We start from the raw sequence: 19,795 nt of genomic DNA, 5'->3' as shown, positions 1-19,795 counted from the left end.
TTTTTTTTTCTTTATTACCGACTTGGCCGGAAAAACGAAACACAAAAATACAATGACATGACAATAAAAGCACTGGTCAGTTTCTAGCTAGTGCACGATGATAAAATGGGTTAAAAGATTTTAGTTGGTCGAGGACAGGCAACCCCTCAGGTTGTGGAGCTCGCTGTCCGAAAACTTCCTGTGTGTACATGATGCTTTCAATGAAATACTGATGTGCAGGATGCACAACAGCATGTTCATGCCAGACATCCATTCGCGTGCGCCATAGGCTATGCATGCAGAGCAACATTAGCAGGTCGCAAGGCATTTCACCTGTTTCTGCACATGGTAGGAAGCGTATTCCAAAAGGCGTCAAAGGTAACTCTTTTTTCAGGGTGCGTTTCAAGACATCTCAAAGAAAGACAGCGTCATGACAATCGAGAAAGATATGCTCTATAGTTTCCACTTTTTTGCAAATTAGACATTTCACTGACCAAGGTACAAAAAGGCCTTTGCTCTGCAACCATGGCTTCACTGGGAGGGTTCCAGTATGCAATTGAAAAAAGAAAGAAAGCACTGAAGGCTTCACCGGCATTCTTTTGACCCTTTTTAGCACATCGCGTTCGCGACCCAAAAGATATGCACTGCGATAAACAGGCACTGGCAGAAACACATCGAGCAGGTGCTTGTACATTTTTTTCCTTCTTACAATGGCTAGATACTCATCGGAAAATTTTGACCGAAGAATACGCACTGCTGCAACAACTTCTTGCAAGAAAGCACTTAACCCACTCCGACATGCAGACATGGATGACACAACATAATCAGGCAGTGATTCTGACAATCGCACTTGTATAATAGTTCGCAGAAAATCATTATGTTGACGCAAGAAAAAGAATCTACTCACTATCTGCCTCCGAAATAAATTTTGTAATCCTAGCCCCCCGTTCCGCACCTTACGGAACAGATTGCATCGGCTGGTACGTTCCCATGTTGACGACCAAATAAACGTTGCAAACACTCTGTGAAACCTTTGCACTGAAGTCCTTGGCAAAGTTAACGCTTGCAGAACATAGAAAATCCTCGCTATTAAAAACATGTTGCACACCGTAGCTCTTGCAAACATGGAAAAGTTGTGACCGCCCCATTTGCCTGTCTGAGCTTTGACTCGTTCGGTTTCATGGGCCCAATATTCTTTGCTTTCTGTGTAGTTGGTTAGCGGCACGCCGAGGTACTTTCCTGGCGTGTCTACCCACTTCATTCGACAGAATACTTCTGGCGTGGCCTGCCACTTTCCATGCCAAAAACCAAAACATTTCTGCCAGCTTATCGCACAGCCACTTGCATCACAAAAATTTACGGCTTCTCTCACCACTTGTTGCACGCTTTCCTGGTCACTGCAGAACACTGCTATATCATCTGCATATGCCAATACCTTCACTTCATTATGACAAAAGGCGTAACCTTGAATGTTTTGCGTAGTTAACAGCTTTAAACAAAAGGGCTCCAGGTAAAGTGCAAAAAGCAGTGGAGAAAGAGGGCAACCCTGCCTCACTGACGACAAGACAGGGATAGTATTACTCAGGCGCTTAATAATTATGAACCTTGATGTACAGCCATTGTAAACCATTTCCATGCCATCAGTGATGATACATCCTACATTCACATGTTCCAACAGCGCGAACAAAATTTCATGTACAACTTTATCAAACGCCTTATGCAGGTCTAGTTGGATCATGGCGACACGACCCTCCGTTGCATCACAGCATTCAAGGACACTCCTAGCTACGTGTATGTTAGTAAAAATGGTTCTGTCTTTTATGCCACAGGTCTGGTGTGGGCCAACAAGGGTTTTAATTACTGTTTGGAGTCGTCCGGCTAGCACTTTCATATAAATTTTGTAGTCTACGTTAGTTAAGCTTATTGGGCGGTAACACTCAACTGACTGCAACCTACTCGGGTCGTCCGATTTTGGGATCAACACCACGTGGGAGGTTCGGAAAGACGGCAGAGTTAACTTTCTTTCATAACACTCGCTTATTACGCGTTGTAATGCTATTGCCATTTCTGTTTTCATAGCCTTGTAAAGTGCGGCACCGATGCCGTCCGGCCCAGGCGACTTGTTTAAGCTTAGCTGCTGTATTGCAGCTTCGATTTCTGCTGCCGTTATGGGCTCCTCAAGTACCTGCGCCAGGTCATCCTCGACTCTTGGCATTAGCGACAAGAATGCAGTTTTATAGTGTTCAACAGCGGGCGTTTTAAGGCTGAACAAGTTTTGGTAATATTCCAGAAACCCCCTTTCAATCATCTCAGATTCGGAAGTTACGTCATTGCGATAACAAATTTCCTTTATCTCTTTCGAAACTGCATACTGTTTTTCGTCGCTGAGCGCCCTTTTTGTGGGCGTCTCCCCAAGACAAAATCTTTCGCTGCGCGCCCTTATCACTGCACCTCGGTATTTCGTTTCATCTATTAGTTCAAGCTTAGTTTTGGTCTCTTTTATTTCTTGTCTGTACAACCCCGGCTTGACGCCTTCCATGCTGAGCATGAAATCAAGCTCGGTACGAAGTTCCTTTTCTTGGTGTTTTTCCTTACGCTTTAAAACACATGCTCTTTCTATAGCGGCCACTTTCACGTCGCATTTAAATTGTTCCCATGTTTGTATAAAGTCTGACTCTTTTTCTAACAAGCTTTTGACTGAGTATTTTAGTTTCTTGCTAAACTCCTCATCCTCCAACAATGTGTCATTAAATTTCCATAATTCCCAACTAAACTTGACAGTCCTTTTCCTCTCCCCAAGTGTGACCACGACTAAAGAATGATCACTGAAGCTGACGTGCACAGTCTGATACTGGGAACAAAAGGGCACAACCTCAGAAGAAACATAAATTCTGTCCAGCGTTGCGTGACTAACGCCTTGAAAATGCGTGTACTGCGCTTGTTCTGAACCTTGCATTATAATGCCAATGTCTTCCAATTCTGCTTCATTAATCATCTCAAACAGCAGCTCGGCACTCATGTCCTGCAGGCTTTTGTTCGTTGTTCTATCTTCAGGTCTACACACACAGTTAAAATCTCCAGGCAATAGTACACGCTTTTCTGTCAGCAGGAAAGGTTGAACACGGCGAAAAAAGGCATCTCGTTCGGGAATTCTGTTAGGTGCATATACACACACAGGTCTCCATTCTACACCAGAAAAGTAAAAATCGCATGCTACAATCCGGCCACTTTCACATGAAAATACAGTTTCCACAGCGACTTTGCAGTTTCTAGTTAAAATCAGACAACCTCCCGACTTTCCTTTTGCTTGGCACACGTAAACACTGAACTGTGCACGGTAAATTTCAGCCATCGCATCTGTCAACTCTTCGCTTTCAATTTTTGTCTCTTGAATAGCCAACAGATCAATTTCGTTTTGGAACAAGAGACGCTTAAGCTGATATTGCCTCCTTCGCGCAGAAAGACCTCTCACGTTCAGTGTGGCAATACGGAAGCAAGATGTTATTTTAGACGCCATCTAAATGGTTGGGATTCGTCGCTCTCGAAGTGACATCGGTTTGAAGCTCACCTCATCAAAAATCCTTCCAGTTTGCAAAGTACGGCGGTGTCAGCACTGAACCCGATCGAAGACCGGGTTACCAACACGAAGACCCTGCAAGGCACCTCCGCTAAGGCGGAGGGACACCCGACGAACTCCTACGATCAGGAGGGATGTTCGGCTTGGGCTTGTAGGCCGCACGTCGAACAGGAGGCGCTTTGGGAAGAGGTTCCTCATGGTCCGTCCCGTCGTAGCTCGTCGCCTTGTCATCAGCTTCGTCGTGCGTTCTCTTCGCTGGCAAAGTTGACGCCGCGGGCATCTCCGTGTCAACGTCCTTCTCGTCGTTCGATTCCAAAACCGCCTCAGCTGCACCTACCGCAGCATAATCTGCTTTTCCCGCGTCCGCCTCAGTTCTGGTGTCAGGCACAGGTGGTTCTTCTTAGTTGGCAGCCTCATGTTCCGTGGGAAGCGTTGCTTTTTCTGAGGCTATGCTTTTCGGTACTGCGTCTTTCCGACTCTCACGGGTCGCCTCTACCGCGTCGACTTCGTTCATGATATGCTCCTCATAGCATCCCTACGACCAGGACCAGCTACGGTAGCATATGTTCGCACGCACTGGGCGTCGTCGTGGCCGAAGCGACGACAGAGCCCGCAACGTGGCACACGGCACTCCCGACGTATGTGTCCGGTGCCGCGGCACCGGAGGCAGAGCGGAGCTCTGCCAGGAACGTGGACGAGTGCGACGTCCTCTCCAACACGCAGCTGGTGCGGTAAGTCCTCGATGGTAACGCCCACTTTCAGCTTCAGTGTCACTGAGCGCGTAGTAGACGACTTGTCGACGCAGCCTTTGACTCTCCACTTGTCCCGAGTTATGTCGGTCACTTTTCCAAAAGCCGCCAGAGCTACCTTCACGTCGTCATCTTGCACGCCGTGTAGCAGCCAGAACAGCTTCAGCCTGACGCCCTGGTTGCGTGGGTCAATGACCACGCAGCGGTGGCCCTTGACGTTGAACGCCTCCGCCTGTAGCATTTTGTTTTTTCCTTCTTCATTGCAGAATGTCACGGCCCAAACATGGTTCATCTGATATGCCCCGAGGGCAACCACTTCCGGCAGCAATGACATACGCTCAAGAGTGTCGCGAAAGTTTTCAACACGGTATGGCCTGGCTTGGACGTCGCCATGCAAAAAAACAGTATGCAAAACGCTCGAACCTGTTGGCAAATGCGGCAAAATCAGCTGGTAGTCCTCGTTCGGTTTGATCGTACTCCTGATACCGCGGCCCGGCTGGGCCGCTGAATCCGCTCCTTGGGAGCCCATGATACACACGTCCGTCACGCTCGGTGGCTGGAAGTAGAACCCACCACTCGGCCACGGCTGCGGATGTCTCCGCAACATAGCATTTGTGATCTCTTTTTGTATGTATGAGCTGTATATGAATAAAAAATAATGAGCCCATCAGCCAGGACACGCAGCCGACGGGGATTCGAACCTGTGCGGGGAGACCCCAATGGATTTCAAGTCCATCGCCTTCACCACTCGGCCACGACTGCGGATGTGTCCGTATCAGTGCATTTGTTCGCTCCTTTTGTGCGTATAACCTGTATGCGAATAAAAAGGGAGCCCTGTCAGCCAGGACGCGCAGCCGACAGGAATCGAACCTGTGCGGGGAGACCCCAATGGCTTTCAAGTCCACCGCCTTAACCATTCGGCCACGACTGCTTTTTTTTTCTTTATTGACTGGCTTTGACACAGAAAATCAACAAAACACAATAAATGCTATGTCCACACCACTCGTGGTCAGCCTGCATGAATCTGGCTTCATCAACTTAAAATTCACGCAATGTACAGAGTGGCTCAAGTCTTGAGAGCTACTCCGGAGGCTCCGCAGCGGCTATCTGAATGGCCAGAAACATGTCCATACTTTCGCGAAAGTAATTTCTGGCTGGTCTTGCATCTCTGTCACAATGACATCCTGCCATTTTGGAGCGTCATATACAGTGGAGGCCTGTCAGCATTATTAAGTCAAAAGGCACCCCATCCTCATTTTCAACACCTAAGTACCGGATGCCATGCGGGTCTAGTGGAAAGTCTTTCTTTAGCGTTCGCTGCAATACATCCCAAAAATAAACCCCTTCCCAACAGTGTAAAAAGACATGGTCTATTGTTTCCGGCTTTCTGCAAATTAAACAGTGAGATCCCCAGGGTAAAAAAAATTCCTTTCCCTCTAAAAATTTTTTAACCGGTAAGGTTCCGGTGTGGAGCTTAAAAAAGAAGTTTTTTGTTCCTGGCGGCACCTGCATTTTTTTTACTCTCTTCAAAACATCTTTGCCGGGGAGTCCACTGTACAAGGCCCTGTACAGGGGCACCGGGAAAACTACATCGCACAAAGCTCGGTACAGTCGCTTTCGTTTCACACTACACAGAAAGTCAATCGAAAACCGCGCGGAAAGAAACCTTAAACTGTCAACGATTTCCCGGTAAAAAGCGCTGACCCTACTGCAAACCTCAGCAGTTCCGACAACGTACTCCGGCAGAAGACGCCGCAGCCTAACTTGGCATACGGTACGCAAAAACGGGTCTCTTGTGTCCCGAAAAAACAAAAAACGATTGACCAGCTGTCGCAGAAACAAATGGCCGAGTCCCAGCCCGCCGTCTTGTACCCGTCGGAACAGGTTGGTCCGGCTGCAGCGCTCCCATTCAGACGACCAGATGAAGACGGCGAAAATTCGGTGTAGGTGTTGAATACTTAACCGTGAACAGTGCAACACCTGCATTACGTACCAGAGCCTGCTGATAAAGAACAAGTTGCAAACAGTGGCTCTGGTGAAAATCGACAAGGTCGTTCCTTTCCACTTATCCGCTTTCTCCCGTATCTCCTTGACCTCTCCTGTCCAGTACTTTTAACTGTGACGGTAAGCATCGAGCGGAACGCCCAAGTATTTACCTGGTGTTGTCGTCCAAGGCACGCTGGCAAACCGTTCAGGCGTAGATGCCCACCTTCCATGCCAAAGCCCGAGGCACTTCGACCAGTTAACCCCGCTGCCTGTAGCTTGGCTGAAATCGCGTACACATTGAACGGCCTCGCTTATGCCTGTCTTGTCAACGGCAAACACAGCAATGTTATCAGCGTACGCCAAGAGCTTTACTTCGGCTTCTTGTAATCTGAATCCGGTAATACTCCTGTTTTTCAGTATCTTTAAACAAAGGGTCTCCACATAAATACAAAATAAAAGGGGGCTGAGGGGACAGCCCTGGCGCACCGAACGCTGCACGCTAATGGGGGCCCCCAAACTCTTGTTAACGATCAATCTCGTCGTGCAGTTCCGGTACGCCATTGCCACACCCTCGCGAATAACAGAACCAACGTTAACATGGCCTAATTCTGCAAACAAAAGTTCATGGGCAACGCAGTCAAAAGCCTTTTCTAAATCGATCTGAAGAATAGCCACCTGACCATTAGTGTCATCACAGGTTTCTATGACACTGCGCGCAACGTGAATATTTGTAAAAATAGACCGCCCTTTAATGCCGCAGGTCTGATGCGCACCAACTAATAAATGAATCACGGTCTGCAACCTTCGTGCCAAAACCTTCATGTAAATTGTGTACTCGACGTTACTGAGTGCTATGGGTCGGTATGCTGTTACCATTCGTAATCTGTCTATGTCGTCCGCCTTGGGAATCAGCACAGTATGGGACGACCCATAGGACGGAGGCAGTGCTTTTACTTTATAGGCTTCATTAAAGACTACCTGCAAGACCGGGGAAATTACATTTTTAAATTTTTTTGTAGAATGCCGCGCTGAACCCATCCGGTCCAGACGACTTACCTTGTTTAAATTGTCTATTGCTTGCTCAAGTTCGCCTTGACTTATCTCCTGCTCTAATCTGTCTTTAGTTTCGTCGTCCAGACGTGGCATCTGGGCTAGAAACGCCTCCTTAAATGTGATAACATCTCCCTGAAGCGCTGCGAAGAGCGCCTGGTAATGCTCGAAAAAGGCTGCTTTGATGTGATCGATGTCCGTTTTTGAAACACCTCCCCATTCTATTTCGTCAATGTGATTTCTTTCAGCACGGGCTTTTTCTAAACCAAGCGCTCGTTTCGTTGGCGTGTCCCCTGCAGCCATGTCTTCTGCCCTTGCCCTCACCAATGCTGCCCGATAACGTTCTTGTTCGATTAGCTCGAGCTTTTGTTTGGTTTTTCTTATATCCTCTATCCATTTACCAGGCGCCCGGCATTCCTGTTTTATCTTCTGAAGCAGTGCCTTTAGCTCCATTTCCTCTTTTTTTGCTTCATGACGTATACAGGTGGCTCTTTCTATTGTTTTTAATTTTAAAGTTTCTTTAGTGAGCTCCCACTGCTGCCAAATCCTCATGTTACTACTTGGCTGTATTTTTGCTATTAAGGCGGAAGCCTTTAATGTCTCATCGTTGTAAGCAGCAGTTGTCGACAGAAAATGTCACGCTTTTCAATTGGTGGACACGGTCGTGACGTCACAGTGCGCGAATTTCAAACGGGGCCAATTTGCACTTTGGCTAGTAACCATGCAACCAATTGAAGGGATCGTATAGTGATGCTCCAAGTAAGTGGGACTGAGCTTAGTTAATTGCTTAATTACCCAATTAGCCTAATTAGCTTTACCAGTCAGGCCATATAAATAAACAAAAAGCGATTAAGAAATTGGTCGAGCTCAGGAATCGAACCCCGGTCTTCGGCGTGAGAGACGAGCACGCTATCCACTCCGCCATGCCAGCTCTTTTTTTTTTCTTTATTGCATGGAAGAACATCCGTAGAAAGGAGGAAAACTTCAATCAGACTGGATCGCGTCTCAAGTTGCCGGGCTGATTAATAGGAGCCCGCCATTGCCCTAACTCAACACTGCAGCCCCATCAAAACATCAAAATCCAGGGAGGCACACACATGCATCTAGGCACGGCAGCCAGCTTGGAGGTTCTTCGCGTGCAGCATATACACTCCTCACCAAAGCACACTGTTCTCGAAACACAGATTTGGACGATCTTGGTGGCTCGGCATGTCTGTCCATCATACGGCTTTTCCAAAGACTGAATAGTCCCATCAACATAAACAGATCATAAGGCACAACAGAGTTTTTGTCAACAGGCAGAAATCTAATAGTGTACGGTGTAATTTCAATGTCCTTCTTGAGAGTTCGTTGTACTATGTCCCAAAAAAACATGGCATCACGGCACAGGATAAAACAATGATCAATTGTCTCAGGCACGTTACACAGACGGATATTCACATTCCAAGGTACAAACATCCCCTTGTCATTAAGAAATGTCTTGACAGGCAGCGTCGCTGTGTGTAGTTTGAAAAAGAACGTTTTAGCGGCTGCCTGAATGCACATCCGTCTAACACGCTTTAGAACACTGATGTCCAAAGACCCCAGATAAGGCTGCCGATACAATGGTGTAGGGAACAAAGACTCAGTGAGAGCCTGGGTCATCTGTTTTCTCGAGAGGCTATACAGGTAATCTAAAGAGAAGCGCACAGTGAGGAAATTGAAAGTGTCAGCAACCTCCTTGAGGAATCCCCACAAAGTCCCCTCACGAGCCAGCACAGTCGGTGCGAATAAGTAAGGCAAATGAAAACTAAGCCGCCTAATGAGCACAGCTACCAGAAACGGGTGGTTTGCCGATTTTAAAAAGAAAAAACGGGAAACAAGTTGATGCACGAACAGGTGAACAAGACCCACTCCACCACCCTCTAAGGGAAGGAACAAGTTGTCACGCCTCATGGGCTCCCATTGAGAGCGCCAAACGAATGTTGCAAATATTCTGTGTATTACTTGCACCTTCCTCCTCGCACAATGCAGGACTTGAAGGACATACGCGAGCTTTGCAAACAAAAATATGTTACAGACCTGTGCCCTCGCAAACACTGAGAGTTCCCCACCCATCCAAGCCTGTGTTTGCCGCCGTAGAGTTACAATTTGTGAATCCCAGTAGGCTGTACTGTTGCGAACTTGGTGCAGCGGAACGCCTAGGTACTCAAGAGGGCTACTGTCCCAGCATACGCCATGCCAGCTCGATGGTTTGGAATGAACAAAGGCGCGTCTAGTGAATACGGTGTTTTTTAAGCATGAAATGCTTTTAGCTCCCGTTGTCGGCAGTGTGGTGACGTCACGCCGAGACCGAGAACCATCATCCGGGCACTGAATTCCAGTCATCCGGGCTCTAAAACGAGAACATCCGGGCACCGTACGAGACTTAACGAGATTTAACGAGACTCTCTAAGCCCTCCTACGCGACCGGCATGCAAGCGCCGGTTGGTCTCCAAACGAGACAAAAAATAACTGCTGCCAGTGCCTTCTCAATGTTTATCAAGATATCAGTGGAGCTGTGGGTTTGATAATGCACGGAATTATAATTTCCGATTTCTAATAACGCGTGCAAAAAGCACATAAATGCCATGGTACACTTCGTTGTCATACGTGATCCGGGGGAGAAGCGCTGCGTTCAAAGGGCAAGGCATCGCGCCGAACGGGTGGTGGCGTTCCTCCCTTCCATTACGGTGCGGTTCGGGTGTCCACCGAGATGGCAGAGAATTACTGCGCCATTTCCTTTCCTCAAAAAACCTTGCGTTCAAATGGCAAGGCATCGCGCTGAACGGGTGGTGGCGTTCCTCCCTTCCTGTACGGTGTGGTTCGGGTGTCCACCGAGATGACATTAGGCCCGTAAACATTTCATGCTTACTCTACTCTCGTTTACGGGAGAGGCAGATATTTTACTCACTCTCACCCTCCTCCATTCCCTTCCGGCGAGGTTTAGGTGTCCACCGACAAATGAGAGACAGATAATTTTCTTTCCTCAAAAACCAATTTACCGACGAGCGAGGCGTAGAACCGAATGGGCGAGGGCGTTCTATGGACTCCTTGGCAGCGTTGCAAGACGCTGTCGCGTTCCACTCTTAGGGGTGAAGCTTAACATCTTAACCACACATCAGTGATCACACTTTAGGTCAAAAAAGTGCCCCCCTGAATTTTGACGGGTGTCCACCGAGATGTGTGAGACAGTTACTGCGTAATTTCCTTTCCTCAAATACAATTTTCATTTTCTTCATTACGGCTCCTCTTTATCTTCTTTCACTCCCACCTCCCTTCCTCTACGGTGCGGTTCAGGTGTCCACCGAGATGACAGAGAATTACTGCGCCATTTCCTTTCCTCAAAAAGCGTTGCGTTCAAAGGGCAAGGCATCGCGCCGAACGGGTGGTGGTGTTCCGTGGACTCCCTGGCAGCGCTACAACGCGCTGTCGCGTTCCACTCCTAAAGGCGAAACTTAAGCGTCATTAATTAGAAGTTAATTAGCATTCAGGCATTAATCAGTAATTAACAATAATTAGTGATTTTCCATCACTTAGTAATTATTACTCAAATATATGTGACGCCACCAGTGCCACAGAAACAGCGAAGGTGGTGCGGAAAACGCTTCCGCCTCTACCCACTTTAGACAGTCAAAGTGCCCCCTGAATTTTTTCTTCCCTTACAGCTCGGTTATAAAATTCGCCCTGAAGTAGCTTGTCATTTAACTTCCACATTTCCCACGTAAAACCATTCCCCTTCTTAACGATTCCTATGCAGCATTGAACCAAACAGTGATCAGAAAAAGAAACCGGCAGTACTCCATAACTATTGCATTTAGGTACAGTATCCGCGGTTACATAAATGCGGTCTAGCCGTGCATGACTTGAGCCCTCGAATCGTGTGTACTTTACAGCACGCGTTCCTTCAAGGTAGGTAGGTAGGAAAGACTTTTATTGCTCTAGAAAGGTGCTAGTAGCAGACGAGAAAGAAGAGGTCCATCTTCCTTCTTCTCACAGGGTCGGTGCCCCTATTCCAGGGCTCTGCTGAGCTTCGCTGCTCGTTGGGCGTGCTGGATCAGACCTTGTTGGCAACCCAAGTCGCCGCTGGAGAGCCGGCTCTCCCACTGTTCTGCACTCGGGTCTTTGCGAAAGTTGTCGTTTTTGCTGCATTCCCACGTGATGTGGTACAACGATGGTTTGCTGCCACACCACGGGCAAGTGTCCCGATATTGCGTCGGGTAAATCTTGCTAAGGATATGCAGGTTTGGGAATGTTCCTGTCTGCAATCTTCGCCAATACACTGCCTCTAGTTGATTTAGATCAGGATGAGGCGGCGGATAGCGGATCCGTACCCCCTTATAGTAGTTCAGAATGTCTGAGTACGTAGGGCTGACTCGGTCGGGTAGATCGTCCGATTGGGAGGAAGCTCGGCTCGTATACCCTCGAGCTACCTCGTCGGCGCGTTCGTTCCCCGCTATGTCGGTGTGTCCTGGCACCCAGTAAATGCTATGTGTGACTTTTGGTGGGGTCGCGCTCTGGAGGAGCCGGAGCGCGGCGCGACCTATGCGGCCGTTCATGTAGTTACGGCACGCTTCTCTCGAATCTGTAAGGATGGTAAGGGACATGTTGCTTCGATAACCGGCTACCGCCGCTAGAGCTACGGCCAGCTCCTCCCCTTCGGTTACCGTGCAATCCCTCACTGAGGCGCTAGCTAATTCCTTTAAAGGGTCAGTCTACTGAATTTTATCGACCATATTTTCTTTGCGGCAACCGATAGCTCTTTACTCAAATTACCGTTTAGCCAGCTGTGGTGCCAAGGAGTGCGGTAGAACATTTTAAAATAGAATTTATTAATGTGGGAACACATCTGTATGAGATGGTAGTCTCATCTGGCAACCACCTGGATTTCCGCCGCGCGGCGACAAACATGGCGGCGCCCGTCGAAGCCGGACCTCTCGCTTCGGACTGAATTCTCGTTGTTGCTGCCTTTTTCAGTGCGTTCACTGGCCATAAATTGGGCGCCTGTCTTTCGCTTCGTCTCATCTCGCCTATAAGAAAACATATAAGAGATAAATTTGCTTTATTTTAATCATTAGAGTGACGATTCTGCCGCTCCTAGGCTTAAGTGGAGAGTGGGTTTGTTTACTGCAGTGGTTCCCGTCCTGACGACCAGCGTATGCGTCTCTGCTAGCATACGCTGAACTAAAAGTGGGAATGTGCCTGCGTTTTGCGTACGTGTAACTATAAATATTCTTGTGATTTACAGAAAAAGCGAGCGGTACGCCTTCTACAGTTTACTAGAACAAAACGTGCGTTTCTCTGACATTGGGGCATACAAATGGTACGTAGTATATTCACTTATGCTTCTACAAAAAAAGACTACCACTTTCTTGAACAAAATGAACGTTTGGGGTCGCCACCATGCTTTTTTACGCGACTTTTAACGCCGAAATAAAATATAAATTCCTGCCTAAACCAGGCGCAGACCCCTCGTTATTGATGTTATAGGGTGCCAACTACCAGAATATGCCATTATTTATACACTCATCTCGGTGAATAGACTGACCCTTTAAGTTCGAATCAATAACTACCGCCACTGTGCTGTTATGTGAGCTTCCTGTATACGGAGCCGCGTCCGTGTATACCGTTGTGGATTTTGTAGCTAGATTTTGTTGTACATACCTCGCCCGGGCTGCCCTACGGGCCGCATGCAAGTTGGGGTCCATGTTCCGGGGAAGGGAGCGAACCTTTAGCGTCTGGCGAATTGCGTCCGGTATGCTCGCAGTACGATTCTCGAATTCCGCAGTTCGGCCTAGCCCCAGTCGCCTAAGGAGCGAGCGCCCCGTAGGAGTCTGCTGGAGCCTAGCTAACTGCGTGACCAGTTGGGCTTCTTTGATCTCTTCGAAGGTGTTGCGAATTCCAAGAGCCAGTAGTTTTTCGTTGGAGGTGTTCATTGGTAGATGCAGGGCTGTCTTGTAAGCTTTGCGGAGTATGGTATCTGCACTATCCACTTCTCCTTTGTTGAGGTTGAAGTACGGGAGGGCGTAACCCACGCGACTGACCACCAGGCTCTGAACCAGGCGCAGGGTATCCCCCTCTCGCATGCCGCTCCGCTTCTGCGACACGCGCGTGATCATTCTGGCGACCTGAGTGGTCGATTGCTTGAGAAGGCCGAGCGTATGGCCGCATCGCTGGTTGCTCTGCAGCCACATTCCCAAGACTCGTATCTTGTCTCGTTCGGGAATTAGCTGTCCTTCGAGGGAGACATTTAGGGATCCTTCCTTGTGTTTCCCTTTGTGGACTAGCAGGAGTTCTGATTTTTCGGTACAGCAGGGGAGGCCTCGTGCACTGACATATTCTTCCACGCAGGTAGCCGCTGCTTGCAGTCGTTCTTCTTTCTGGCCGAGCGACCCAGTGGTAACCCAGACCGTGACGTCGTCAGCGTATATTGCGTGCTGTATGCCTTCGATCTTCTCGAGTTGTCTCGCGAGGCCGATCATGGCCACGTTGAAAAGTAGTGGCGAGATGACGGACCCTTGGGGTGCGCCTTTGTTGGGGGTCGAAAATTTAGCGCTGCGAAGGTCTCCGAGCCCAACCGTTGCAGTGCGGTTGGAGAGAAAGGCCTTCACGTAGCTGTGAATCTTCTCGCCGCAGTGGAGGTTGTCAAGTCCTTCCATTACAGCAGTGTGGCTAACGTTGTCAAAGGCTCCTTTGATGTCGAGGGCCATAACCACGTTCTCGCCTACGCTCGGGACGTTGGTGAGGACTTCCTCTTTGAGTTGTAAGAGGACGTCCTGGGTGGAGAGGTGGGCTCGGAAGCCGAACATACTGTGGGGGTACAGGTCTTCGTCTTCCATGTAGCTTTGGAGCCTCCGAGTAACGACTCGCTCGTAGAGCTTGCCTAGGCAGGAGGTGAGTGAGATAGGTCGGAGATTTTCGATCTGGAGTTTCTTACCCGGTTTGGGGATCATTACGACCTCTGCATGCTTCCACTCTTCAGGAACCGTTCCTGCGGCCCAGTGCCCGTTGAGGAAGGTGGTCAGTTGGTCGACCGCCTCGTCGCAGAGGTTGCGTATGAGTGCGTTCTGGATCTTGTCTGCTCCCGGCGCAGTGTTGCGCGTGCATGCCTTTATGGCAGCGAACACTTCTTCCCTGGTGATTGGCCTGTCTAAGTGGGTGTTCGGTTTCCCGAGGTATGGTTTCGCGTATGCCGCAGGCAAGGTCGTGCCGTAGCATTTCTCTTTGGCCTTATCTAGCAGTTCCTCTTCCGTACCCTCGAAGGTGTGGACGAGTCTGCGGATAGCTTTCCCGCTTTCGGCCCTGGTTTGGGTAGGGTCGAGGAGGGTCTTGAGTATACGCCACGTTTTCGCCGTGCTGAGGGTGCCGTCCAGCGAGCTACTGAACTGCTGCCAGCTCTGCCTGGCCAGTTGGGTCGCGTACTCCTCCGCCATCTTGGTGACTTCTGCGATCTTGAGCTTCCTGTTAAAGCGCTGCTTCTTCCAGCGCTTCTGCTACATCCTCGAGGTTGCAGTTCACAATCATTCGTAACAACACTTCGGTGCTTTTGTCTCGGAAACCTCGGACGCTTGTCTTATCGCGCGCACTAAGGACACAGTTGTAATCGCCCATAACAATCAGCTGTCTGTCCGTGCGAAGCCGTTCTTCGACGCTTTCAAAAAACGCGGCATGGTCATCAACCACATTAGGTGCGTACATTCAAACAATGCGCCAGTCTATGTTACAGAGCGAAAAATCGATGGACACGTATCGACCCGACAAGCACGAATGATGACCGTGTACCTCTATCCCCGGCAACTTCTTAACAAACAGAATACAACCTGCCGATGTGCCCACCGCATGGCTAACGACGGCAAAATACCTAGACGTGAAACGTCGCATCATGCTCCCGGTCTCTTCCTCACCGTCGACTTTGGTCTCCTGCAATGCCAGTATATCAATATCCTGCTCCGTTATAAGTCGGTACAGCTGGCTTTGTTTTCTTTTACCTGCCAGGCCTCTGACATTTAGGGTGGCGACATTAAACGGAGTTGCAGGAGCCATTTTAACTTAGGAAGAAGAGACCGAAAGCATGGTGCTTACCTCCCGCGCCTAGCATGTCGCTAGGCGATTCCCTCGCCGCTGGTGTCATCCGGCGCGAGCACGTGCTCCTGGTCAGGCGGCGCCTTGTCGCTGCCACGCTCGTCAGCCGGAACCTTTGGGCGCGGCCGCAGAGTGGGCCGTCGTGCTTGAGGCGTTTTTGCCGGTGGTTCCTCCACGCTGGGCTCTGCTGCCTTCTCCCCGTCGGCCTTGGTCTCGGCGTGCGTACGCTTAGCAGGGGTAGTCAAGCCGGTGCTCATGCGGGCATTGGCTTTCTCGTCGCGGTTCTCGCTGCCCGCCTTTGTTTCCGCTTCCACGTGCTCTGGGGGGCTCGGGTTTCCTTGGGCGTCTCCAGAGGCGTCAAAGGTTGCTCACAGATGGGCGACCCGCTCTCCTTTGCGCCAGCCGCGTCGGTGTTGCTGGTCGAACCAGCAGGCTCAACCCCCGCCGTTTTGCCCGTGTCGTCGATGCCGCTCGCTGCTTCCTCCTCTTCGACGACGTCCATGAGCTCTGCGGAGTCGCTCGCCGCTACACGCCCGGTAGCCGACGCGTAGGTGCGCAAGCAGTCAGCCTCGGAGTGTCCATAGCGTCGGCACTTCGAGCACCTGGGCACCTTGCAATCACGGCGCACGTGCCCATGCCGCCGCAGCGCAGGCACTGCATCGGCCGCCCGGGCACCACCACGAGAGCCAACTCGCCAGCAACTCGAACCTGGTGGGGCAGGTCGTCCACCTTAATGCCTGGCTTCATCTTTAGGAGCACGGTCCTCGTGGTGGGCCCCTTCTCCTTCATGCCGGCTACGCGCTAACGCTCCCGGGTGACCTCGGTCACGTTGCCGAACGCCGCGAATGCAGTCCGGATGTCCTCGTCGGCGACGCCGTGTAGCATCCAGTGGAGGCGCAGCTTTACCTGGTGGTCTTCTGGGTCAAAAACAATGCAGCGGCGTCCCTTGACTTCCAGCTCCTTCATGGCGGCCAGTTTCTTTGCGGCGTCAGCGCTGCTGAAGGTCACAGCCCACACGTGGTTTATCTGGTACGCCCCCAACGCCACGACGTCGGGGAGCGCACCAACGTTGGCTAGGGCGTCCCTGAAGTCATCGACCCTGTAAGGTCTCACACGCACGTCCCTGTGCAGAAAAACCGTATTTGAAAGAACACGTCCGGTGGGCAGGGTAGGCAGAACGATCTCGTAATTCTTATCTGCGTTGCTGGCAAACCTGTTTCCGCGGCCGGCAACGGCCGCTATCGCCGCTCCGTGGGAGCCCATGACTCTGCGACCGTCCGCTATCGCGTCTGGAAGTAGAATCACTCGGCCACGACTGCGGATGTGTCCGTATCAGTGCATTTGTTCGCTCCTTTTGTGCGTATAACCTGTGTGCGAATAAAAAGGGAGCCCTGCCAGCCAGGACGCGCAGCCGATAGGATTCGAACCTGTGCGAGGAGACCCCAATGGATTTCAAGTACATCGCCTTAACCACTCGGCCACGACTGCTTTTTTTTTTCTTTATTGCCGGGCTCCGACACGGTACACAATCACAAAAGGAAATTTACATTGTACCCCTTTCAGGTGGTACTCACACTCAACCGTCTGCTGCAGGCATCGTCATGCTAAAAGTCCTTTAAGGACACCAAGGGCTCTACCCTCGAGAGCCACTCAGGAACGTGAGCACCCGTTTTCTGTATTTCAACAAACCAGTGCACACTCTCGCGGAAGTAAATTCGTGCAGGCCGCGCATCCGGTTCACAGTGGTATCCAGCCATTCGTGAGCGCCAAATAGCGTGGAGGCCCAGCAGCAGTATTGCATCATAAGGCACTCCCTCTTCGTTCTGTAGAGGGAGATACCGTATTCCATACGTGTCTAGAGGCAAGTCTTTCTTCAGCGTTCTTTGCAAGACGTCCCAGAAGTAGACGCCTTCCCAGCAGTGCAAGAATACATGATCGATTGTCTCTGGCTTCTTACATATCAGACAATCTGAACCCCAAGGAAGAATCATTCCCTTTTTCTCCATATATGCTTTCACGGCCAGTGTTTCTGTGTGTAATCTGAAAAAGAAGCTTTTGGCTGCTGCTGGTACCTGCATTTTCTTCACCCTCTTCAACACATTACCGCCCTGGCCTCCACGGTATGTGGCCCTGTACAATGGTTCAGGCAGAACAACATCTCGTAAATCCCGATAGAGAGTTTTCTTTTTTACAGCAGAGAGGTACTGCTGCGAAAAACGAGCAGCTAGAAATCTAACACTCATAACCACTTCTCTGGTGTATCCAAAAATACGACCTTGAATGTTATCTGTTCCAACAATCCATTCCGGTAATGCATGGCCCAGCCTTACTTGACAGATTGTGCGCAAGAACGGGTTACTCGCGTCTCGAAAGAATAAAAATCTGCTGACGATTTGGCGCAAAAACAGATGGCCGAGCCCTAGTCCTCCGTCTTTTACACTTCTGAACAAATTAGTCCGGCTGCATCGTTCCCAGCTCGAGGCCCAGTCAAACACTGCAAAGATGCGGTGCAGTTTCTGCACGTTAACTCGCGAACAGTGCAGTACCTGCATCACGTACCACAACTTGCTGATGAAGAATAAGTTGCACACTGTAGCTCTGGCAAATGTAGATAACCTAGCCCCTTTCCACTTGTCAGTTTTTGCACGGGTGTCTTCCAGCTGCCTTTTCCAATGCGGTTCGCTATCTCGATAACATTCCAGTGGGACACCTAAATACTTCACTGAGGTCGTCACCCAGGACACATTCGCAAAGTTAACAGGAGTGGTTGGCCACTCACCATGCCAGAAGCCAATACATTTGGCCCAGTTGACTCGACTTCCTGTCGATTGACTAAATTGCCGAACACAATCAATGACCTTCCTTATGCTCTCATAATCAGTAGCGAAAACAGCTATGTCATCCGCATAAGCCAGCAACTTAATTTCTGTCGCTTGTAACTTAAAACCTTGAATACCGTCAATCTGTATTATGCTCAAACACAGTGATTCTATGTATACACCAAACAAAAGAGGGCTTAGGGGGCAGCCTTGGCGCACCGAACGCTTCACGCTTATGGGGGCCCCCAAACTCTTATTTACTATTAGTCTCGTTGTGCAGTTTCGGTACGCCATGGCCACTCCCTTCCTGATGACTGACCCGACATTCACGTGATCCAAAATTAAAAACAAAAGTTCATGTGCCACGCAATCAAACGCTTTCTCCAAGTCTAACTGAAGGATAGCAACAGGACTGTTCGTAATATGACAACACTCAAGAACACATCTTGCTTTATGAATATTAGACACAATAGAACGACCTTTGATGCCGCACGTCTGATGAGAACCAACTATCACATTCATTACTCTTTGTAACCGCCTTGCTAGCACCTTCATGAATATCTTGTAGTCCACGTTCGTAAGTGAAATCGGCCTGTAGGCTGTAACATGCTTTAACTTTTCACTATCTTCCGTTTTCGGAATTAGGACAGTGTAAGATACGCCAAAGGAAGGAGGTAGTGCTTTTAATTCATATGCGTCATTAAAGAGTACCGTTAACACAGGGGAAATGTCTTACTTAAAGGCTTTATAGAAAGCCGCACTTAAACCGTCTGGTCCAGGCGACTTACCCGAGTTTAAATTTTCTATTGCTGTTTGCACTTCGGATTCAGTAATTGGTGCCTCTAATCTCTGTTTCTGTTCGTCATCGAATCTTGACATCGCTCCTAGAAACCTTCCCTTGAATGTGTCGATGTCTACGTCGTGTTTTGCAAAAAGCGCCTGATAGAATTCAGCAAAAGCTTGCTTTATATGCGTTTCGTCATCTGCTACGACACCTCCCCATTCAATTTTACCAATCCTATTGCGCTCAGCCCGTGCTTTTTCCATGCCGAATGCTCGTTTTGTTGGTTTTTCACCGAAAACCGCCTCTTCGGCTCTCGCACGCACCAGCGCACCGCAATAACGCTCTTGTTCCATAACTTCAAGCTTTTGTTTAATTTTCTTTACGTCATCAATCCACTTACCAGGAGCTTTACTCTCCTGCTGAATTAGTTTCCGCAGCAGTTCTCTTAAATCCTTTTCCTTTATTTTTTCCTCTTTTTTCAAGCAGCTAGCCTTTTCAATTGCGTATATTTTAATTTGCTGCTTACATAGTTCCCACTGCTCCCATAACTTTTGTCTTGAATTTGGCTCTACTTTGCTAATTTCTTCTTTTATATTGTCACAAAAACGCTCACACTTTAAAAGTTTATCACTAAATTTCCACAAGTCCCAATTAAAAGCATTGTCCCGTTTTGCTGTTCCTATCCTACACTGTACCAAACAGTGGTCCGAGAAGGACACAGGTTCAACCTTGTAATTGTTGCATTTTGGCA

General features: G+C 49.2%; 3 non-coding genes across 3 annotated transcripts; all 3 read right to left on the bottom strand.

The window, feature by feature from the left end:
• Window positions 1–4,984: 4,984 nt before the first annotated feature.
• Window positions 4,985–5,067, bottom strand: TRNAS-UGA (transfer RNA serine (anticodon UGA)). The gene has a single exon. It is a non-coding gene; the product is annotated as a tRNA-Ser (tRNA).
• Window positions 5,068–5,154: 87 nt separating this feature from the next.
• Window positions 5,155–5,236, bottom strand: TRNAS-UGA (transfer RNA serine (anticodon UGA)). The gene has a single exon. It is a non-coding gene; the product is annotated as a tRNA-Ser (tRNA).
• An 11,611-nt stretch (window positions 5,237–16,847) lies between these two features.
• TRNAS-UGA (transfer RNA serine (anticodon UGA)) lies at window positions 16,848–16,929 on the bottom strand. Its single transcript has one exon. It is a non-coding gene; the product is annotated as a tRNA-Ser (tRNA).
• Between the last annotated feature and the right edge of the window lie 2,866 nt (window positions 16,930–19,795).

The sequence above is a fragment of the Amblyomma mixtum genome, chromosome 5, assembly GCF_055824585.1.
Source record: "Amblyomma mixtum isolate Tamu chromosome 5, ASM5582458v1, whole genome shotgun sequence".
Classification (NCBI taxonomy): Eukaryota; Metazoa; Arthropoda; class Arachnida; order Ixodida; family Ixodidae; genus Amblyomma; species Amblyomma mixtum.
This window is presented reverse-complemented; position numbering and strand designations above follow the sequence as displayed.